Source organism: Nerophis lumbriciformis, linkage group LG05, assembly GCF_033978685.3.
Source record: "Nerophis lumbriciformis linkage group LG05, RoL_Nlum_v2.1, whole genome shotgun sequence".
NCBI classification, from domain to species: domain Eukaryota; kingdom Metazoa; phylum Chordata; class Actinopteri; order Syngnathiformes; family Syngnathidae; genus Nerophis; species Nerophis lumbriciformis.
In genome coordinates this window covers 37,973,674-37,997,516 of record NC_084552.2, presented here as the reverse complement: position 1 = coordinate 37,997,516, position 23,843 = coordinate 37,973,674, and the positions used below count along the sequence as shown (strand labels likewise).

At 40.0% G+C, this 23,843-nt stretch overlaps 1 protein-coding gene across 3 annotated transcripts in view; it reads left to right on the top strand.

Annotated features, from left to right (window-relative positions):
* The window catches only part of LOC133606442 (sodium/calcium exchanger 1-like), a 132,149-nt gene that overhangs the window by 15,781 nt on the left and 92,525 nt on the right, over positions 1 to 23,843 (top strand). The window contains exon 1 of one of the 3 annotated variants that reach the window (XM_061960405.2): positions 18,381 to 18,525. The exons of the other annotated variants lie outside the window; for them this stretch is intronic. The gene's annotated coding sequence lies outside the window, so the exon portion shown is untranslated. Of the gene's footprint in view, positions 1 to 18,380; positions 18,526 to 23,843 lie in introns of those variants that run through there. 3 annotated transcript variants of the gene reach the window in all.

Below are 23,843 nucleotides of genomic sequence, written 5' to 3'. Positions count from 1 at the left end.
ATGGACACCAAATCAGATTTTTTTTTACTCTCAAGTCACACAGATATTTTCGAAACACTCCGAAGTGCATTCAATTCGATCTTTTCGCATGAGATTTGGGCCACAGCGGGAGATAGTTCAAATCCGTTTAGAATCTGATCTTTTGAAATGTGATTGCAGTCTAAACGGCAATGCGACTTATTTGCGACTTTTACATCATCTTTAGTCGAGCTACATCATTCGTGAATTTTTGCAGTTCTCTTTATCCTTCTCCTGTGTTTGTTTTTGTTTGTAATAGAAAAAAAATGTACCATAAAAATCTATTTTCTCTGTTTTTGATTTGACAATTACAACCAAAAAATGGAAAACCGATCGTTATCCATGATCCATTATCCACTATCCGATTTCCTTGATGTGTTTGAAAATCAAAAATGGGAATTAAAACAATAAGTTGAAAACTCTTCTCAATTTTTCGTTCAATATTCAGACATATGGGTAGATTGCACATGCGCAGTGTCTGTTTTCCGTTCCCTTGTCTATGAGTAATCCGCAACAACAGTAACAAAACAAAGACAAAGAAGAATGGTGTCGAAGTTTGTCGCGGTCAAAAGTTCCTTTTTATTTTTTTTATGTCAAGAGACATGGAAAGTCAGACATTTTATTGGTTCTCTATCGAGGAGGCAAACGGGTCAGTGTACGTCACTCTTCTTCTGTTGTGAAGGGAAGTGAATTATATTTATATAGCGCTTTTTCTCTTGTGACTCAAAGCGCTTTACATAGTGAAACCCAATATCTAAGTTACATTTAAACCAGTGTGGGTGGCACTGGGAGCAGGTGGGTAAAGTGTCTTGCCCAAGGACACAACGGCAGTGACTAGGATGGTGGAAGCAGGGATCGAACCTGCAACCCTCAAATTGCTGGCACGGCCACTCCACCAACCGAGCTGTACCGCCCTGTAACTGTTGTAGTTACAGGTCACTTGTTGTTCCGGTCAACTTCCTTTTTGTGTTCACTATATCAAACTGCACATGCAAGTGACGTCGAGGCCACATTGGGGCCTCTGTGCGCTCATACGATAGTCTGATAAAGATCACATTTCACTTGTAATCTAAATAGTCAGCTGGAAAAAATAAGATTTGGTCCACTTTGGTCTGCAGTGTAAACGTAGTCATTGTTGATCGACCACCCCCTTTTCAAACGAACAACTTTCAGGGAGAAGTTACAGTGCTTTTAGATGGGGGTGGGAGCCAGGGCAGCACCGGATACTCATTGAAAAGAGCAATATATGCTTTCCTTTCATAGTCTACGAAAGTCTCTAGATTAGATTTTTCACTAGTCGCGTTTTTTGATGAAGAATATCTGAGGCTCTTAAATATAGCAACAAAGTCGTTAAGTTGACAGCACTAAAGATCCCTCATGCTTTTTCTTCTTATTCTCTGGCAGACCGGCTGCATTATATGTTTATGAACGAGGGCGAACACTTGGTGCCGAATTTATTCCTGGTGCGCTATCACAAATAAATGTATGGGAGAAACAGTGACAGAAAAATTGTGACTGAATAAATGCAGAGTGTATAATAAATACATACTTTCTAAATAATATTAAATGAATTAATTCAGAGGAAGTGGTTCTTCTGACATTTTCCCTGTAAAACCTTTAACTTGCTCATATTTGTACATTGTTCTATTTCCTTACTCAAGCCGTTCCATAATGTTAATCCACCGATCTAAAAGTTTTTCGTGTTTTACAGACATACAGATGTTAAACTGTTAAAAGATTGTTGTTAAAACTTCTAATGCATATTACATTGCATTATATATATATATATAATTTATATATTATATATGTAATCTATTATATATACTGTATATATAATATATATAGCTATATATGTACGCATGCAGTATATATGTATATATATACACTTGTATATATATGTATATATTATATAGTTATTTTTTTACTTCTCTGCAAAATAGGAAATAATTGACAAAACTTGTGTTGCCATACTCTGTTTGACCAGCAGGTAGCAGAACTGAACTGTCCATTGAAGGTGAACTGACAGTACTGACATCAGTGGTATGTCTTCTTGAAATAAAAGTCTCATTCCTATTTTTATTGATTTGTCCACACATTTACAACAAACCCTTCCTATTCGTCTCCTACATTTGGCTATTTAAGTTCTGCCGAGTCACCCGTGTAATTATACACAATTTATATCCTCTCATCCTCCAGTTCCTCTCCACCCCTGTTGACCTTTTGCTCCTTCTAGGCTGGACGCGCATTTCTCATGGTGTCAGGGGAGCAGGAGCAAATTCGTCTTCGACAATAATCCTTAATTATTTTATGCATCCAAATATAGAACTCGTTTTGAGGTTCGTAAGCTGAGGAAAACATGCCAAGTCCAAACACTCTGCTTTCCCATGAACCGCCGTTTGGAGCAAGAGCTCTATTTTGGAAAGGATTAGAGGAATAATACATGGAATTCGTCGTTTTTGGTTGGATTTGTGTGAGGCTTTTTAATGCAGTGTGAGCGTGCACGGGCGGAATATGCTCGCTTTAAAGAGACGTTGCAATAAGAATGTGATGAGTTGCACTCTCACTTGCAGCTGCCAGGATCAGTTTCACACATGCGCAAGCACACTAGTGCACAGCATGTGTTTTTGTTAAGTCTGCTGCATTTTAATCTGACGGAGCCATACAATTAGTATCCATTTATATACCCCCATGTACCAGCCTCGCCCTGCCTTGCCTCCCTTCTCCTCATCTGGCGGGTTATTTTGGGAAGCAGAGGCGTATGCGCTCCCACACAGTTTCCAAACCACCACTCTGCGAATGTGTGTGCGTGTGTGTGTTGGCAGCAGCAGCAGTGTTTCCTCCTGAAGAATTCTCTTTTTTTTTTAAGCAAAGGACAGCCTCACCTTTCAAGATATTTCTCGCTTCAAAACGATTCGAAGTCAAGGAACGCGAGATGGCGTGAAAAGAAAGCTCACCTCTACCGCCTCAACTCCCCAATGCTGCCCATCAATGGTACGCGAGCAGCAGCACAGTAAAAAGTTAAACGGGAGAGTGAGGAGTAAAAACAGACTCTCTTAGAGAGCTTGAACCCTTTCATCAGTACATGCTCATTACGGGCGGCCGCTCCCTTGCTGTACAAACGCTGTGATCACAAGGCTGACATATGGCAGGGTTCTAATTCAATCTGCCCCGCCCGTGTGTGTCGCATCAGCTTGCTCCTTGTACATGACATCTGGGGTGTAACGATTCGATTAAACGATTCGATTCGATTCAGATCTTGAGGTTGCCAATACGATACGATTAGTTTATTTAAAACGATACGAGGCCCTGAGTTCAATCCCGGGCTCGGGATCTTTCTGTGTGGAGTTTGCATGTTCTCCCCGTGACTGCGTGGGTTCCCTCCGGGTACTCCGGCTTCCTCCCACTTCCAAAGACATGCACCTGGGGATAGGTTGATTGGCAACACTAAATTGGCCCTAGTGTGTGAATGTGAGTGTGAATGTTGTCTGTCTATCTGTGTTGGCCCTGCGATGAGGTGGTGACTTGTCCAGGGTGTACCTTGCCTTCCGTCCGAATGCAGCTGAAATAGGCTCCAGCACCCTCCGCAACCCCAAACGGGACAAGCGGTCGAAAATGAGATTCATTGAGTTGAAATCAATTCTGTAACTTTTTAGCAAAAAAAATGAATAATAATAATTCAGTGTGACTGTAAAGTAGATACTGTACACTGCATGTGAAGTTTCACACATTCCTGTTATTTGTTTGAAGGAATTAGGTATAAATGAATTTTGGATACAAACAAGGAAGTAACCAACAATTAATGGCCAATGCATTCACATCGTATTTGAATAAAGTGCAACTTACACTTTAGGTTGAATTAAGAAGAAAAAAACATGTTCTGCTCTCATTTTCAACATTGAAGACATTTTCAATAAACGTACATTAACCAACATTTTAACAATAGATGTATGTGCTACTTTTACTTTTGTTTTTCAACATAGAAATAACACATTATTAATATAAAAAATTAAGTGCAACCAACATCTCTTCAGGTTGAATTAACAGTAAATTTACCTGAGAAATTAAGGGCAACCAAGTTTTTCAGGTTAAATGAGCAGTGGTTTGACCCGCTACTACTTTAATTTTTAACAACCCAAAACAACATAAAGACCTAACGGAAAAGACAGCAGACAAGTATTGGCGACACACGGACCAAATGGCCAAGGGTCTAATGAATGAATTTGGAAAAATAACTTTTTTAATTTTTTTCAATAATACTAATATACTATGTTCACTACACTGTTTTTAACCTTCTTACTCCATAACTTGCTCCGCTGTCACTTTCATTTTGTTCGTCGCATCCTTTGTGGCTTAAAGTTGAGTTGTGGCTTTATATTATTGTATTGTGTCATTTGTATTTGTTGTGGCTTTTGCAATCGTGCTGTAGCTGAACAATTTTGTGTTATAATTTAAGATTGTGATTGATTATGTGATTTATTGTCTTGTCGACCTGCTCTGTAAATATCCGCCATTTTTGTTTTGATGACGCCACAGACGTGCAGACAGATTTAACGTTTAACGTCCGTGTCGTTAAAAGTGCAAAACTTCATATAAAGTTCGCCATTCTTAAATGCAATGTTTTCTTTTTTTTAGTATCGATACAATGGATATACTGCCTGCTAAAATGATTTTGGATCGACACCTATCTTCTGGAAAGTAACTTGCAGAGCACAAATCAATATAATTAAAACTTAGGAATATAAATCGTTCTAATGAAATCTAATATGATCCCAAACAGAAGCCATATATCAAAAGTTTGCCTTCAAAGTGGATTGCGTCTGTTAATGTGAGCATAATAAGGCTTGCCATCCATTTTGCGTCTCTTTCTTCATTAATATGCAAAATATATGCTGATCATCCAAATGCCCACGATACTGGAAGAAGAAGATGCAAATCTAATTATTTAGCACACGCAATGTGATTTATCTACACTCATCAGTGTTTTGCGAACACTATTCAGCGTTTTATTTAGCACGTCTCAGAAAGACAAGCAAACTGACAGTTCCACACACGGCTGCTGGATCAGTGCTGGCGCTGCACAGACAGACGATGGACAGACGAGAACCCTCCGTCAACATTTTAGACGGTCAGAAAAAAAAATATTGGACATATAAATTATTCAGCAAATTCCTTTTATAATTATAACTGTTGGATAATTTAAGGGGCTGATTAAAATGGATTCAACTAATGCGTTTTGTCTGCTAGCATTTTTTTTAAATGTCATTCTTATTTTAATTTAGGAAATATATTTCTATAATATTTATCCTTTAATATATATAAGACGTCTTTTATTGTGAGCATTTTCTTGCCTTTGAGTCATTCCAGACCCACAAGTGCGCTGGTGATGCGATCCATAGTCTCGCGCACTCAATTAAGTGTCAGTGTGCACATGTTTCTGTTGTCTAGATTGCGATTCAAAAAATGTGTTACAGATTATAGATGTGTGCTGCTGGTTCAACACATCGCACAGAGGTATGATAACATAAATGTGCTGTAAATTCTCATTAAATAAGGCAGCCTGCACCAATTTTCAATTGCACATGCAGTGCTAGTACCTTCTACCATCCTAGTCACGTCTGTTGTGTCCTTGAGCAAGACACTTCACCCTTGCTCCTGATGGGCCTGGTTAGCGCCGTGCATGGCAGCTCCCGCCATCAGTGTGTGAATGTGTGTGTGTGTGAATGGGTGAATGCGGAAATAGTGTCAAAGCGCTTTGAGTTCCTTAAAAAAGGTAGAAAAGCGCTATACAAGTACAACCCATTTACCATTTAGTAGATCACAGGCAACACGCCCACTCAAAGTCCATGCTTTTATTTTTTTGCACACGCTGTCTCGCGCGTGGTTTTTGGATCTTAGTAAATCAGGCCCTTGGTACGTAGCAAAAGTTGACAAAATTATCCTCTTTTGATTCAAAACACTGTACAAAACATACTAAATGAGCTTGTTTTCCCAAGAAAAGATGATAATAGCAGTTCGCTGTTTTCCCCTTTACTTTTATGGTGGTCAGTGCTGAAAATGCAGTCTGACACAAGTCATACGGGAAGAGCAATCATGTCCTCAATGCCATTGTGGAAATACTGGATACTTCATTTGAAGTTAAACCACAAAATGACAGAACAGCAAACTTTTCCTCATGCTCAACAGACACTAGGGATTTGGTGCAGGTCGGCTTGGAAGCAACAAAATCCTAATTTAACTGCGCGCGGTCATAATGTCAGTTGGATTTTTAGTCCACTTTATCCTTATTGACCTTGGAAGTTTTTTTTAGCCGCCTCAGTGAGAAAGCTTAAAGGGGTCATACTATGATTTTTTTCTACATTTAAATCACTTCCTTGTGTTCTACATAACATGTAACGGTGGTGCTTTGGTCAAAATTTTGCATGGATTATGTTTTCCGGACCATCTTCAAGCCGCTGTCTGGCGGTGTTTTCAAAATGCACTGTTTTGTTGGCGCCCTTATTTACATGCCTCCAGGCCAAGCCCCCTTCAACTGTGTCTCCACCCTGTCAGCCATGTTGCAGTTTTTAGCGCTTCCATATTGAGTTTACTGACAGATATAAGTAGGAACTGTAAGCTACTTTTTACTAGAAATGGCAACAACAGAGGATTTTAGCACACATGTGCATGTACGAGCAAGTCGGCCCCACATCAAGAGAATAGAAAAAAAAAAGAAACTGAATGACTCCAACTTTGGATTACAGCTGAATAGAAATAGCAGACTCGTGCAAAGCTCTTCAGGTAAACCGCTACCAAATATGGAGATATCCGCTGACGTAACTAAAACATAATATTTCACCAAAGTCTCAAATTCCGTACAGCTTGTTTGGAGCAAGTTTGGAAGAAGGCAAAGTTGTTAAGTATCTCCGCCATGCCTCCATTGTTTGAGTTCACATTTTCGACACTTATGCAGATCACAAATACACAAAAACAGTTTGAGACCACTGGTCTAGACCAAGGATAGTGTAACAACAACTATACACGACACGTAAGAAGAGGCCAGGTCGATCCATAAATTGGTGGTGTCGATACAAAGGGTAGTGTCAGGAAAGGATCAATACTAGAGTGAGAAGGTTAAATTTGTTTTTGTTTGATCAAAATATTGTTTTTGTTTTGTTTGTTTGTTGTTTACAAACTGGAGAATAATTCCTTGGACACACAAGGACCTTGAGGGCAAACACCAAAGGATTTAAATGAATAATAGTATTTTTTGCTGTTGTTTAGTTATTGTGCACTATTAACTTTGTTTTGCTCAAACAATTATATATAATAAAAGAAAATATAGTTTGAATATTGTATTGATTTTGTTAAACTGTCAATAGCATTCACCGAAATGAATTGAAAAATATACGGTTAAAACGTGTGATCACACCCATGGAAGATCGGAATCGGCAGCAAAAAAACCCTGATTGGAAGGTCCTTAAACAAAAGCTTTGTGATTGATTTTTCTGCTCCCTCTGAATGTTTTTTGCAGCTCGGTACAGGTCTGTAGCTCATTGTTTGTGGACCCCAGTACCTGTTACAGGCATATGAAATTTCCGCAAAAATCCGCATTTTTAACATTAATTTTTGCGTCAAAATATCACTTCCCCTGTGTTTAATGAAACATCAATAAAAATACGATCCAAACAAGATTTGTTAGACGCTCTCCTCAGCCGCAGGTACTCGCTGTCCCTCTTGCCTAAACACCGCACTGAGATGCTGGACAAGCAATGTTGTGGCTCTGATAGCAAACACAGGCGACAACAAGTAAGCTAGATAGATGGTTAGCTAACTAGCAAGCTTCTGTCTGTGTTACAAAATAAATAGAATAAAAAAGTTAAGTTAAGACCATCTAGCTAGCTTACTTGTTGTAGCCTCTTTTCTCCCTCCGAGCCACAACATTGACTGCTGTCCACTTTGCTGTTAATCATATTTGGAAAATTACAATCCTAACACGGTTAGTTCCGAACCTGTTGAAGTTCTAAAGCAGGGGTCCCCAAACTACCCGCCAGCAACCAAAATCCGGCCCGCGGGAAGTCCCAAGTTAACATTTTTTTTAATTATTTAAAAAAAATCTGTCCTTTCTAGTCAGTTTTTGACCGCTTGTTACTCTCGTTGTCTCCTTGCCGCTCAGGCAAATCATATTGTCTAAAAATGGATAACATACATCATCGCGCTCGTGCCGCAGCAGGTGCGTGCTCTTTCAGTCAATTAGTGCGCAAGGAATATATATATATATATATATATATATATATATATATATATATATATGTGTGTATATATATATATATATATGTGTGTATATATATATATATATATATATATATATATATATATATATATATACACGTATATATGTATATATATATATATATATATATATATATATATATATATATATATATATATATACATATATATACTTGCCATCATAGAAAGAAAAAAAATGTAAAAAGAAAAAAAATCTATTAAATTGTTATATGTATTCAGTGATTATACTATAAAGTTATTTTCCATTTAACTTCACCAGTTTTAGATTATTTTTATTCAAAATCGCTGAATTTTCACATTTGCCGTTCAAATACTGAGAAGAGACGGTGCGGTGATCAGCAGCCAGTTGAGGCACGTCACTCAGTTGTGCCTCAACATGGATTGCGGACTCGGCTAACTGCTGGCCTGCTGTGCAGTGAGAACGTATTGCTATATGAACTATATTATACATTTCCATAGTTTAGTTAGCTGAGGTATATAATGTACAGTGTATTTTGTCAACAACTGTATGTGTGTAAAGTATTTATTGTGCTGAGCAATCATAAAACTGCTGCGAAGACGCACTGGCTGAGGCTCGCGTAATCCCGCCTCCTGGTGCTGGTTAATGCACCCCCCGACGGGAGCGCCACACCAACCAAAGCCCACACCCAAACCCTCCACGTGCAAGACCAAATCCACCCAAAAAAAGGCACTTAACAAGAAGCCAAAAAGTGCAAAAACAACAATGCTCGCGCCAGAGGAGCGTGAACGACTGCAGGGACACAACATTAGGTACACCTGCAGACTGCAGCACGGATTTCATATTTCATTCATTCACAACTCCTCCAACACCAACACCACTGTTCCCGCACTTATAAGTAAAGGTAAGACCATAATAACGTTTTTTGTAATTAAATGTGATTTTTTGTGTGCTACAGTTTGTATGTGTAAAGTTAAAGTTAAGTTAAAGTACCAATGATTGTCACACACACACTAGGTGTGGTGAAATTTGTCCTCTGCATTTGACCCATCCCCTTGATCACCCCCTGGGAGGTGAGGGGAGCAGTGGGCAGCAGCGGCGCCGCGCCCGGGAATAATTTTTGGTGATTTAACCCCCAATTCCAACCCTTGATGCTGAGTGCCAAGCAGGGAAGAATGCTGGTATGAGCTTTTAAACATAACCCGTTAACTGCTGCCAATCAAATGGTGAATAAGATACTCTTTAGGATTAGGGTTCATATGTTTGTAAATCTGACTGTGATGAAGTCAGTGCCTCACCAGCCATGAACCTCACCGCACGTCACTGGTATGTATATATATATGTGTATATATATATATATATATACATATATATATATATATATATATATATATATAATGTGTGTGTATATGTATATATATGTATATATAATGTGTGGCCAAATTTTTTAACCCAATGTGGTCCCCGAGTCAAAAAGTTTGGTGACCCCTGTTCTAAATATTTCATAAGTATTTATTCATAGCCAGCAAGAAGGTATATAGTTGTCATTATGGATCGTAAATGCAAAACGTTTTCTGAGTTATTTTCATGCATGTTATAGAATGTTGATAACATGTTATTGAATATTGATAATAAGGTTAACAAATTATCTACTCATGCACCTAAATATTCTATGGTACATTACATGGACCATGTATTTAAAAGACAGCCAAAAGAGGTTAGTAGATGAAAACACATCTAAAAATATTGTTGAAATGCACCCAACTGCAAGAAACTTAGCCATTATTTTCAAAATGTTCTGTCAGGCACTTTGTGCTGATAGAAATGTTCCTTTTTATTTTTCTTAATTTTCCTCTTTCTTTCTCAGAGGATGCTCACATCGCTGCTGTTAGACTCTGTGTTGTGCCGTATTGTAGTACCTAATGAAGTGGTCGCTTAGTTTATGAAAAAGGCGATAACGGGCTATGTCCAAAGGTCAAACTGGGCATACTAAGAAGCAACACAAAGAGAGGAAATGATGGAATGCACACTTCAGTTGCGCTACAATGTGCCAGCGCTCCGTCCTGTCAGTCTGGAAAACCACAATCAAAGCAGCGTAGCCCACTGATACCACCATCATCATCGTCATCATCATCATCATCATCATTGTGTGTGTGTGTGTGTGTGTGTGTGTGTGTGTGTGTGTGTGTGTGTGTGTGTGTGTGTGTGTGTGTGTGTGAGCTGCTATATTAGTGCTAGGCTGGTTTTAAGAATTACATAATGAGGTTTTCTTATGATTTCATAGACGTTCTTTAGTTATTTGGCAGAATGACACAAAAAGCTGATTTCCACTCAAATTTATGGAAGTACACAGCAAGAGCCAAGGAAAACCTCTTAAACTATGGAGCTTCTCATTGGCAAACACATGAATCTTTAGATATATACAGGAGTATCTGAATGGAACGTTGGTCCATTCAGCTGAACCGTGGATGTTTATTATAGCTCTAATCTGCTCCAGATAAGTTGGCATGTCACAATGCAGGGCTAATTGCCTGCAGTTAATTTGTCTTTTACTGCCTTAATGGCTTTACTGTATATGTGATTGCTATGCAGCCTCGCCTGCAGCGGCACGGCCACACTTGGCTTAATTAACATGCCGCAGCCTCCGAGCTGTTACCGTTGGCTCATATAGAAATCTTTACAGTCACCACACAGGCCACAGAATTAAGAAGAAAACAATACAGTTATGTTTGTAATTGTAGTTCACAACTTTTTCTAATGCTTTGACCACAGCTAATATGAGCGAGCGTACACTGTTTGTTTCTCCAAGCACTGGACTAGTTTGTTTCCATCTTTCATAAGTGGAACATGTCATCCATCCTCAAAGATTACATTTGAGGTGTTTTGACAGCAGGGAGGACCCAAAAACACAAAGCCGACAGCCAGAAGACACGCTATATGCATTAAGTTGATTTGTTTCCCAATCCTCACTCCATCTCTGAGCATCCTCGTTACTCTCGCATCACTCTGCCCTCCGTTTCGTAATTCCTTTCCCCATCCTTCTCTCTCTGTTTGTATCTTGCCCCCCCATCCATCTATTTTTCCGTTCTTCTATCCTGCCCCCTTGTGTATCTGGGTTGCTGACTGAACTAGTTCATGCAGATTGTGACGCCGTCACGGCTCCTGTTTAATTGATGTTGTTTGATAGAAACAAGCTGCTTCAGTCGAATAGAAACACGTCAGGAAGCAAACAGTCAAGAATAGGTCTTCCCTACTAAAGGATTGAGAGAATGGCAAACAATGCTGATTTATCCGTCTCTCTCTTGCATATGTCCGTATGCTGCCAGTAGCATACATGCATGGAAAATTTAGGAAAATGCCCGCATTTAAAAAAAAAAATTAAATCACAACCTGGATGACTATAATCCAGAAAACCCGATGCAATCAGAGTAGTTTTATTGAATAGAATGCCTTGTTTGTCATTGTAGAAGAATGCACAAGAATATGTGTAGCATCTGAAGCACACACACAATAAAACTAAACCCAATTATTGCACTAAAATAGGACCATCATAAAACATATGTTATCATTAAAAGACAACATCAGCCATAAATATAAAGTATCTACCGGCAGTCCTCGTTTTGCAATGTTCCTTGTTACGGCGTTCCGTTTCACGACATTTCATTTCACAATGTTCTCTTTCACGACCCACTCCTATAAATTGTTAACCCTGTTTAAGTAGGAACATATAATACATAGGCGGAATAATACGTCACACTGAGGTAGGAGAACGTCACTTTTGTTATTTTTTAAATGTTTGTTTTTTTACTTTAACCTTCATTATGTATCCCCAATGTGGGGATGCCATTTCTAAAGGCAGCGTGTCGAAGAAAAGGAAAAGTGAAGTGAAATTATGGTACATCCTAAAAATCAATGGCGGTTAGTGGTCTTTCAATGAGGGGAAGCTCATTTTATTTATACGTTAATTATACCCTCCTTACCTGAGGAGTGTGACCGCCTCTGTGCTTTGAGACGGTAGAGCTCTCGCTGCTCATTGGGGACAGTTACTGCAGACTGTTTCCGAATTTTCAAACAGGATTATTGAGTCTCCATTAACACCCGAAAAAGCTCGATTTGTCACTATTCATATTGAATAATGAAAGTCATTTAGAGGATTGAAAAAGTCTCCAGATCAACTCGGAGCAACAGAATGAAACTTGAAAAGTGTTCCAGTAGTAGTTTTATTCGCTGAGTCGTTCATCTTACTGTCAATCAAAAAGGGATTCAGCATCAGACAGATCATCCAATCATCATGCGGAAACCCAACTTCAAGGCCAGCTGAGGCCAAGCCCACTTTCCATACACTTCCAGAGACGCTTGGCGTCCAATGGGCAGGAAAATGCTGAGCATTTATTCAATGACGGTCTAGTTTGGCTCCAGTGGAACAACCCAGTCTATGCTCACCCATTAAAGTCATTGGACACTCATCTTCAACTCGGTTTAATGCACTGTGATGCTACCACAATGAATGAGAACAAAGTAGGTGATGTTGAACAAAAGTTGAGCGCATATTCAGTTGATGAAATGTAAACACAAAAGTGCATATTTAACCAATTCTATTTTGAACATTTTAGGGGAAGCTGTGCTTCCCTTGCAGTCTTAAAGCAATCACCACTGGTAAAAACGCTCTGAAAGTGGATAAACGCAGACCAACACTGGCTGCACGCCTGGTCCAAGCCACTCAAACGCCGCAAGCATCATCAGGGATAAAGTTGAACATGTGAAAGGATCTTCTACTATTAAACGGGCAGTAATTACCAAGCAGTTTAGTGGTCTCATTATTGAGACTTCTTCCTTCCAGTAAGCCTGTTTCTTCCTCTCTTGCAGGAGTTGTTTATATACACGAACACACATTCAACTGTTTGTTAGGACCACAAGCCTAATAGTCCAAAATGTTTGTTTGTAAAGCGGTTTGTGTGTGATTTACTTCACGAGTCGCACAAACCTTGCATGTGATGTCATGCTAGATCTCAGCCCAGTGAGCATTAAAGGATTTGCTTTTTATTTTTGCTCTTTTCATTACAAAAGACGAGGCAGCCCCAACAAGGGCATTGTCAGTTGTAATCAAAGTTGGCGTCTTGTGGGTTTGTATTCATTTTTACACTTGTATAGCAGTTAAGCACGTTAAAAATGTTACTTAGGGCAGTGCCTGTAATAATCAAGATATTGATGCTGTAGTTTGACACTGGAACAAACTATTTTTTAAATCTGAACAAATACACCTGAACATCCAACTCAAAGTGGTGAACAGATTAATGGAGGTAGAAGATATCTTTCAGTCAGCAATGCGCACATTCAGCGACACACAGGTGGTCTTTCTAGCAGGGCACGGGTTTATTCACTTGTCCCTCTAATGAGGAGGATTCACCCCTATTGCTCCTCTGCCAATCACAAGGCTCTTCCAGGTTCCTGTGATTGGCCGAGAGCCCATTCTCAGTGAGCCGCTAGTTCATATGTAAGTGTTTGGACTCGGAAAATGGGTGGTTTTGTAACACAACAAAAACACAAGTCGAAAAGAAATAAACGTACCCGTCATCTCAGTAACCACAGGATAACTAAATTCCTTTAGGACCAGTTTAATTTAAAATACCATTTAAACAAGATAAATAAGTAGCGGGTCCTTAGCCTGGAAAACGTTAAAGACCACTGCCGTAAAGGATTATGTTCCAAAACCATCATGATGTTGACATTTGATGAGTGCATTAGCAAGTCAGCATAACACACACACATAGAGAATGAAATATGTGAAGAACGCTGTAAATACAGTAGTCAATCAAGAAAACCTGAAATTGCAAGACTCTGCAGAACGTTTCAATGTGTTTCTTACGGCTCATTCCATTATTTAACTAAACATTTTATATCCCCATCAACACCTCAACGCACCTTTTGCAGCGTCAGCAGCAGAGGCTTATTTTTATGGGCCATCATAATCGGGACATGGCGACGCGACGTACGCATGCACGGGATGTCTCGCTTACAGGTGTCTTTGTCTACTGTGTGTGCGTGTGTGTGTGATATGAATCATAGTGAAAGGTCAGTAGTGCTCCAGGCGAGAAGAAAGCCAGCAGACAGAAATAATGAATTGCACTTTGGCGCCATGTTCCTTGTAACACCCGCGGTTATGTTGGACCTGTGTGAATGTATGTATGAGACAGACAGACAGACAGACAGACAGACACCCACACACATACACACATCATGCATGTGTGTTGTTCCATTTGTGCTGACAATGGCAGCATGTAAGACGAAACCGCTACTTCGCTATTACCTGACAACATCCATAATTCTAAGTGTGTGTGTATCTGATTGGTTTCTCCCCTTGTGATGTATCGGCAGCTTCATTTCAGCGGCGATCAATGAGCTCACAGGATGGATGGATGGATGCAGCACATCATTTTGAATGGGGCATGCCTGAGTCGGTCAATCATCAATGATTTGGGTGGGGTGTGTGGCTGACGGCCAGATCGCCACGACGACAGATGCTTTGATTCAATTGTGTGGCTGTTAGCAGCCGAATGGCCTCAATTGGATGAGAGGCAATCATCTTGGGAATGTGGCAGCATTCCCACTCCGGTTGTAAGGCTGAAGGAAAGCATGGAAGTACATTTCAACTCCCCCTCTTCCCGGAAACCACCTCCAAGCCTCATGGAAGCCTCGTTGGCTGACATCGTTCTCCATTATTTAGTTGACTGATTATGTAATCAGCCTGGCTTTACAGTACATACAAGTTGGTAGCACGCTACAAACGACGCTCGCAAATAATCAGGAGACCACAAATGACGGACAGCTACTGTGTAGACCATAATCCAATCAAACGCTCTGCAAAATACAGTTGTACGCACACACGTGCCTGATATTCAGTTTCTAGTATGTTCTAGTACAGTATGTTTATCATAGTTGTTCGTAGTGGTGGTAGACTGATTTAAAAACATGGCCGCCATCAAGCAGAACACCATGGAATACATGCTGTAAATTTCTCCACTAATGAGCACAAATACTCATCTTTCAATTACAGGGAAACTCCGCATAGAGCATTATCGCTTCCAAGCAATTGTTACCAGCGAGGATGATGAGACGGGAGGGGGGAAGGGATCCTTTGATGTTACGCGGCTGCAAGGAGGACGTCGCAGCAGAAGAAGACAGCGGGTGGTACGGTATCATTATCGCCTAAAAATATTCACTGACCTTTAATGGAGACGGCGAGCAGAATCCATTTATTAGCACACCTTTGTTTTTGCAAGCCTTTGAGAAAGCAGAGTCAATCTGGGTGGATTTCACGTCTAATTGAGTCTAAATAGATGTGTTTATGGTAGGAATGGACGTCCCAAGATTTACTCAAAAAATCATAATCTAAACATGACAAAAATGAAAGAATATTTGTGCCCTTTTGTTACTTTAAAAACTGGTGAGTTTTGATATTCGGGCATGAGGAAACTACTGAATGTTTCCTGTCTAGTTTGTGTACAGGGTACAGTTTTTTTTATATCAACGAGTGCTCTTGTTTTCCATGTAAATATGCTCAATAATATCAAGCTCTTTTGATGAATGACAAAACACCAGAAACTACAGCATCGCTGTGCGTAAGAGAAAAGAGAAAAAATGGCGTGCTAGTCACTTGCATTTTAATGCACATACTGTTGTATCTTCTCTTTCCATCCATGTATACTTCTTCCCCTCCACAGCAGCTACAATAGAAAGATGTGTGTGAGTGAGTGAGTGAGTGAGTGAGTGAGTGAGTGAGTGAGTGAGTGAGTGTGTGTGAGTGTGTGTGTGAGTATAGGTGTCGATTGTGTGTGTGTGCGTGCCTGCAAGACACAAGACGGATGTCAAACAAGTGCTCTCCTCTTGCACATTATTGGCACTCCATTTTCTGCTCCTTCCTCTCCTTGACTCCTCCTAACATCCCTAATACCTCCCCCACTCCTACAATTTATTTTCTTCATCTTCTTCTCTGCCCCCATGCTTCTCTTTCATCTCCACTTGGTCCCTCATTAATCTTTTTACACCACAACTTGTTGGAGGCGACGCACCATTTTTTTTTTTTTTACATTTTACATCAAGTGTTGCCAGAATAAAACATTCATTATTTTAAGTAACATTTTTATGTTCCTCATTTTCATACAATTTGGTTGTCCAAATTTTGTCACGTGACTGTAAATAACATGTGTGACACCCTCTATGGGTTGTGGTCCAAATGTTTTGGAGAAAACTAGAAAGTGTACATGTAATACAGATAGCTTCAAATATTTATAATCATTAGACAAACAAATTTGCTAAGTCTAGGCCATGCTGGATGGGGACATGTTAAAATAAGATGTGATGAAGAGGGTGTGTTGCGTGTGATCTACTAAGACTGTGTGCAATTGATAACAAGTGCAAAAGTGGTGCAGACTTCTTGATAATTAATTAATAAATTGAGGATCCTGCTTGTATTATTGGCTGTCACCACGGGGGCACTCATTTCCCTCCACATGTATGGCATCATATGGTCCAACCTGTGACATTTTGTTATGTTGTTAACATGCAGCACACAAATATAATATGTACCACCTTTTCAAGGCGATATTGAAGCGTGATCTAGTCAACAGAACCTACTTTTAGAAAGCTAAAGGTGCGCTCTGGTTTTGTGATGGTTTGTCTGGAATGATCCAGATGCAAGAAGATGATAATTGCTATACATAGTTTTCCATATAAACGATATAGTAATAATATACAGTTTTTTCCAACATGAAAAAATGAACACCAGAAAAACAAATCAATTGAATTTGTTTTATAAACTCCTATTTATATCCAGCGGCTATAAAATTGTAGCTGAATAGACGATATGTCTAATATTTTTATTTTTGACAGCCCAAATACGTTGACACACAAACAGACGGCATATTCTCTCCCTCCAAAGTCTCAATTGTTGCCTCTTCTTTCCAATACATTATTGTGGGACTGTGCCAGTTTGCACACGCACAAAATATAGAAGACCAGAGAACAGTTTTAGTCCTGGTAAATAACATTGCGAGTGCTAAATTACTATATTTGCATCTCCTCCTCCCAGTATTGTAGGCGTTCTGGTAATCAGCATATATTTTGTATATACACAAAGACAGACACGCTAAATGGATCTATTTTGCTCATTTAAGAGACACAATCAAGTGCTATCAAGTTTGCTTGTGTTTTAGTTAATCAGGCCCAAGGTGTGTACAACATTTTGTGGTGATTAGGCAAAACACCACAAAGTAACAGCTAGAGTGTTTTTTTAGTGCATTGAACTGTGTGAGAAATTTCAAGTCAGTCCAACTAATGGGGGTTAAACATTTTTGGGCAATGTAAAACAATGGCACCGTGGGGTGTATTGGTCAGAAAATAATAGTACAGGGTGCATGTTTTGATATATGTTCACTCTTTTTTTGTGCAGCGATTAGAAGAGTTAAAATAAGGATATTGTGTGGTAAAGCACCAAATAAAATCAAAACAAATAAGAGCGCCAATTTTACAATTGAATTGATTAATTTTCCATGTCGTTCCATTTCCTGTTCTATGGTTTTCAATACATTATATATACAAATACAATACAAATATATATATATATATATATATATATATATATATATACATATATATATATATATATATATATATATATGTATGTGTGGGAAAAAAATCACAAGACTATTTCATCTCTACAGGCCTGTTTCATGAGGGGGGGTTCCCTCAATCATCAGGAGATTTTAATGGGAGCATTCACATACTATGTGAATGCTCCCATTAAAATCTCCTGATGATTGAGGGAACCCCCCCTCATGAAACAGGCCTGTAGAGATGAAATAGTCTTGTGATTTTTTTCCCACACATACATATATTGCGCTCTACTACGGTATCGAGCACTATTTTTTTGGATAACCTTATTAAGACATATATATATATATATATATATATATATATATATATATATATATATATATATATATATATATATATTTCTTAATGACATGTTTTGTCATTAAAACAGTGAGAGGGAGGAGGAAACATAGCGAGGCAGTGAGAGAGTGGCTGTAGGAGTGCGCATGCTCATTGGCCGCCTCCTCGTCTTCTCTTTTAGGAGGAGGAGAGGAGGCGCAGCGCATTGAGCTGCTCAATGGGCCGCGGAAGGGAGGGATGAGCACATGCGGGGAGGATGATCCACTGACTGAATGAACCAACCGAGCTGGGCTAGCTTTGCAAATACGGTGAGCTTTGCGCCCGACCGACTGTTTACTTTGTATGCCAGAAAAAAAGTGATCTGCATAAATTGGATGCATGTGTGCGTAAATGCGCTGATCCGCAAGGATGGAGTGTGAAGGTGATGGGTTCAGAGGGGATGGAGGGGAGGGTACTGCTGGACGTCCACCTCATGCAAGCATGGTGATCCTTTGGGGAGGGGGCTCCAGGGCCAAAGGCTGAGTGGTGCTCCAAGAGGGGGAGGGAGGGCGAGACAGATGCAAGAGGCGCACCACACACACACACGCGCACACTTTTCCGACTTAACCTGAATGATGCTTAAAATAGTAGTAAGCAGGTATTGTTGCATGAATGACGTTCCTTCTAGTTTGCATGCATGTAGTGATTTTTTTTTTTACTAATGATGATGATGGTTCAAGGGGTCATATTACTGCTGCTGTTTGTGGACATGACAATGTCATACATCTATTAGTGTTAATGTATGTATATTGATGATATAATATATAATGGTGTCTGGTGCTGAGGAGGATGTAACAGGTGATGACAATCACATCTTGATGATGATGATTTGTGTCGCTGACTTCATTTTACTTTTCGATTGGGGAGTGGGGGGGACAACAATTAAAGTTAACAAGGGTATCTTAAAGGCACCCAATAGGGTGATGTAGTGATGAGTGTCCACTGGTGGTACCTTAACTTGTAGTCACTGAAGAATTACTGTGGTACATATGGCGGAGTAATAATGGTCATATTGACGGTGTTGATGACGATGAATTAATGGCATCATGCGGCCATGCTGACTTCTCCAAGCAGGCTGAATAATTGAAGCCAAGACATGTCGCCTACTGAATAATTGAGGCACGCAAGCTGTCTAAAAGAAGGCTGTAAATCAATTTGCATGATTTTTGCTTACATCAGCAAAAATAGGGTTTTTGTGTACCGGTATGTCTGTGCTCAACTGCTTTGATGCCACCACACTGTTTTAGCTGTAATTATTTTAATGTCTGCAAAGACAAGAAAATGTTCTGTTTTTTTAGGACGTGACACAGAAACAAATAACTTGATAATTCAGATTGGAGCAGCACTCTAATTTGAAGATTTTGTGATTATTTCTGCTCACAAAATACAGAGAGTAAATGTTTGCTCGTGGCTTTCCCTGCCTTTTACTTCAACAGCACAGTTACTTATCCCATCGACCTAATCAAAGGCTTTGCTGGAAAACACGGGTGTTTATGCATGACTTTAGAGAGAGTATTTGGAGAAATGTCAATATTGAGTTTGTGTTGCCTTGCTTAGTTATTAGCCCATGTAGCATTTGTAGTTATGCATGCACCCTGGCCGCCTTTAAGACCTCTACGTCTGAGTGTTTGCGGCCAAACTGACTGAGTGCATCCGCAGCTAATCAATTAATGACTTAAACAACACACTCACGTCCCCACCGGGGAAAGAGGTAACCCATATCCCAGGGCTCTATTCTGGTCCACGTTAATCTGGTTATGTGTATCGCTGGTTCCTCAACCTCGGGATGCCATTCAAGTCAGATTAGTGTGTCTGGTCCAATGGCTGAGAGGGACGTCCCCCTGTTTATAATCCTGCTTTCTCCTGGATGGATGGATGTCTGTGATCCACTCTCTCTGCAGGAGTGGTTAGCTGTGGAGAAGCTGAAGTGTTTTAAGGTCTTCTCATAGTAATTCAGCGGGAACTTATACAAAATTGTTTGCGGCAACTTGTTGCACCCCACAAAGATAGCGAACGCACTTCAAAATGGTGGACTCTTGCAACATATTCTTTAAAGGGGCTTACTTGCTGGGACACACTCGACAAATGTGGAGGACTTGTTGGTTTACATCACTCCAAAAAATGGTGGACTTGTTGCAGTGCACTCCAAAAAGATGGCCAACTTGTTGCTGCAACACACTCCAAAAATATTGGACTTATAGCAACATATTCCACAAAGATTGCCTACTTGCTGGAAATCGCTCCAAAAATGTGGAGGACTTGTTGATATACCGCACTTAACAGAGACGGTGGACACGTTGCAGTGCACCTCACAAAGACTTATTACTGCAACACACTCCTAAATGGTGAACTTTTTATGACATATTCCACAAAGATGGCTAACTTTTTGTAAGACCCTCCCAGCAAATGTGGAGCACCTGTTGATTTACCACACTCAGCAAAAATGGCGGACTTGTTGCAATGCACTCCATAAAGATGGCCGATTAGTTACTGCAATACACTTGTAAATGGTGGACTTGTTACATAGTCCACAAAAAAGGCCAATTTGTTGTAACGCATTCCACAAATGTGGAGGAGTTATGTACCCCACACTACAATTGGGAAAACCTGTTGTGATGCACTCAATAAAGATGGCCGGCTTTTTGTAGCAGTACACATCATTAAGATGCATGACATGTACCTAGGGCTGTCAAAGTTAACGGGATAATCAAGGATAAAGGTTCAAGGTTTCTTTAATGGTACCCGAAAGTAAAGTAGTTGTGCAGACATTTGTAATTCAGCGTCAAGACAGAATGAAGCAAGCAAACACAAATCGTATAAAACATAAAAACATTTTAAAAATCCACAAACGATCACCAGTATTCAGGCACACTGTAGAACAATAAAATATAATACCTAATAAACCAATAAAATCATTGTGATTAAAGTGCTATGGCATAATAAAATTTAAAAAAAATAAATATATATATATATATATATATATAAATAAATAATAACGAGGTAACGAACATTTCCAATAGTGGCACTATTTTTTTTATTGCCCCATTAACATGCGTCCTGTGTGACCCTCAGTACATAAAGTATCGGTGGAAAAGCAGCAGCATTACAGCTGATGTTGAGTCATAGGCGGTCTTAGGAATAATGCATACATAACGTAATGTCACTATTCTAGTAATGAGTAATCTAAAAAAATAATAATGTTTGCAATACGACGTCCTTACCGATACGTTTGATGTAACGTGGCATGCACATTTTGAGGTGGTGGTTGGGTTGATGTCACCAAGACAGCTTCAGAATCTCCGCAACTTTACTTCATAAAGTAGCTTTTTGGCCTTGTTCACACTGCAAGTGATTTTTTTCCCCATACGCGACCTCTATCTGATTTCCGAATGTCGGTGTGAACAGTACAATTCCGAATTTTTCATATCCGACCAAGCCTCTTTCGTATGTGGCTAAAAATCGAGTATGTATGTGATACATCTTCAAAGTAAATGCTCCCTCGCTGCGGTCACATTCATCCGACCAGAACGTCATCAAACAGTGATAAGCGTCATAATTATTCGCTAAAATAGACGGTTCCAACAGAAATGGGTGACAACAGAGCAGAAAACAAGTGAAAATAAAACATTTTAGGAACTCACTTGAAACTTCCACCACTCCTGTCTCAGACTGCCCGGCCACAGACATGCTCTTCAATCAGAAATCAAAGCAAAATATTCTGTTAAACCGCGAGAGCCAAAATACTTGTCCTCTTTCTTCTTACTCTTCTACGCGCAATAATCCGGTTCAGAAAAATACAACCTTTAGTTAATCAGATAAGAAACCCATTGAGATCAAGATCTCTTTCACAAGGGTGACCTGGCCACGAGGTCAACAGCATATGTCACAGAGCAGTTTCAGAAAAGTAATACGTTAAGACTTGCATTTTAAAATGCATAAAAGAGAACTGTAAAACAATAAAGATTTACACTTTTTAAAAACACAGGCACTGTGCAAACGTCAAAATGTTGACTTTGATTGCACAAAATCCTTGAAATCGCTACAAATGTGCCAGTACTGAGACCTACTCGAACTGAAGCCATTTTACTTCCGTAAACACTGCAGTCCGTGCGACGTCACGACGAGACGATTCACATCAGAAATTGCATTTTATTTTGTAGTGTGAACGGCCAATAAAAATATCCGATTTGACAAAAAAATCCAAATTGGACATCCGACCCTGCAGTGTGAGCATAGCCTTTGTTAGTGTAAGCAACAGCCACAGGACACACACGCACACATTATTACTTCTACTAGGTGGGAACAATGAACAACAATTCAATGAAGTGATAATCATCAACAATAATAATCCTACAATACCCTGTTTGTGTACAAGGAGAGACACAGCCATTGACACGGTTAAATTAACCATCAGTAAACACATTCAACAGGAGCTGCCGTCAGTAATCTGCTTCCAGTCAGTCACTCCCTGCAGACTACCAATGCTGAGGTAATACAGCTAATGAGTCCGCTCTCGCTGACGTCACATGTCACGTGGCAACAGGTACTGCCTTTTAATGGCACACACTCACGCACCCTGCTCTCATGAAACATTTTTCAACTGCATACACCAGATATTTGAGAGTTTTAAAAAAAAGTAACACTAACACATAAATCACTTTCTCATGAAGTCTGCAGGGAGTAGTAATCAGTAATGAAGAAAACATTATGATGCGTTTTTTAAATAAATGTGCCGCGTATGCTTAAAATGATCAAAATATGTAAAAAAAATAAATACTAATTAATTGCAAAAATCTGACTTTTATCAACGACTGGACAACAAAGTATGAATTTTCTACCCCGAGCAAGTGCCCGAGTCATTGTTTTCTGGCGGAGCAACAATGGAAGAAATTCCAGCATGTAAGCTTCATCACCAAACAGCCTAAGCAGGGAAGCCCAGACTTCCCTCTCCCCAGCCACTTCGTCCAGCTCTTCCCTTGGGCCTGACTGACATAGTCTTCCCAACATGTCCTATGTCCTGGGTCTTCCCCGTGGTCTCCTACCGGTCGGACGTGCCCTAAACACCTCCCTAGGGAGGCGTTCGGGTGGCATCCTGACCAGATGCCCGAACCACCTCATCTGGCTCCTCTCCATGTGGAGGAGCAGCGGCTTTACTTTGAGCTCCCCCCGAATGGCAGAGCTTCTCACCCTATCTCTAAGGGAGAGCCCCGCCACCCGGCGGAGGAAACTCATTTCGGCCGCTTGTACCCGTGATCTTGTCCTTTCGGTCATACCCCAAAGCTCATGACCATAGGTGAGGATGGGATCATAGATCGACTGGTAAATTGAGAGCTTTGCCTTCCGGCTCAGCTCCTTCACCACAACGGATCGATACAGCGTCCGCATTACTGAAGACGCTGCACCGATCGGCCTGTCGATCTCGCGATCCACTCTTCCCTCACTCGTAAACAAGACTCCGAGGTACTTGAACTCCTCCACTTGGGGCAGACTCGGAGATGGAACTCGACCCTTTTCCAGGCGAGAACCATGGACTCGGACTTGGAGGTGCTGATTCTCATCCCAGTCGCTTCACACTCAGCTGCGAACC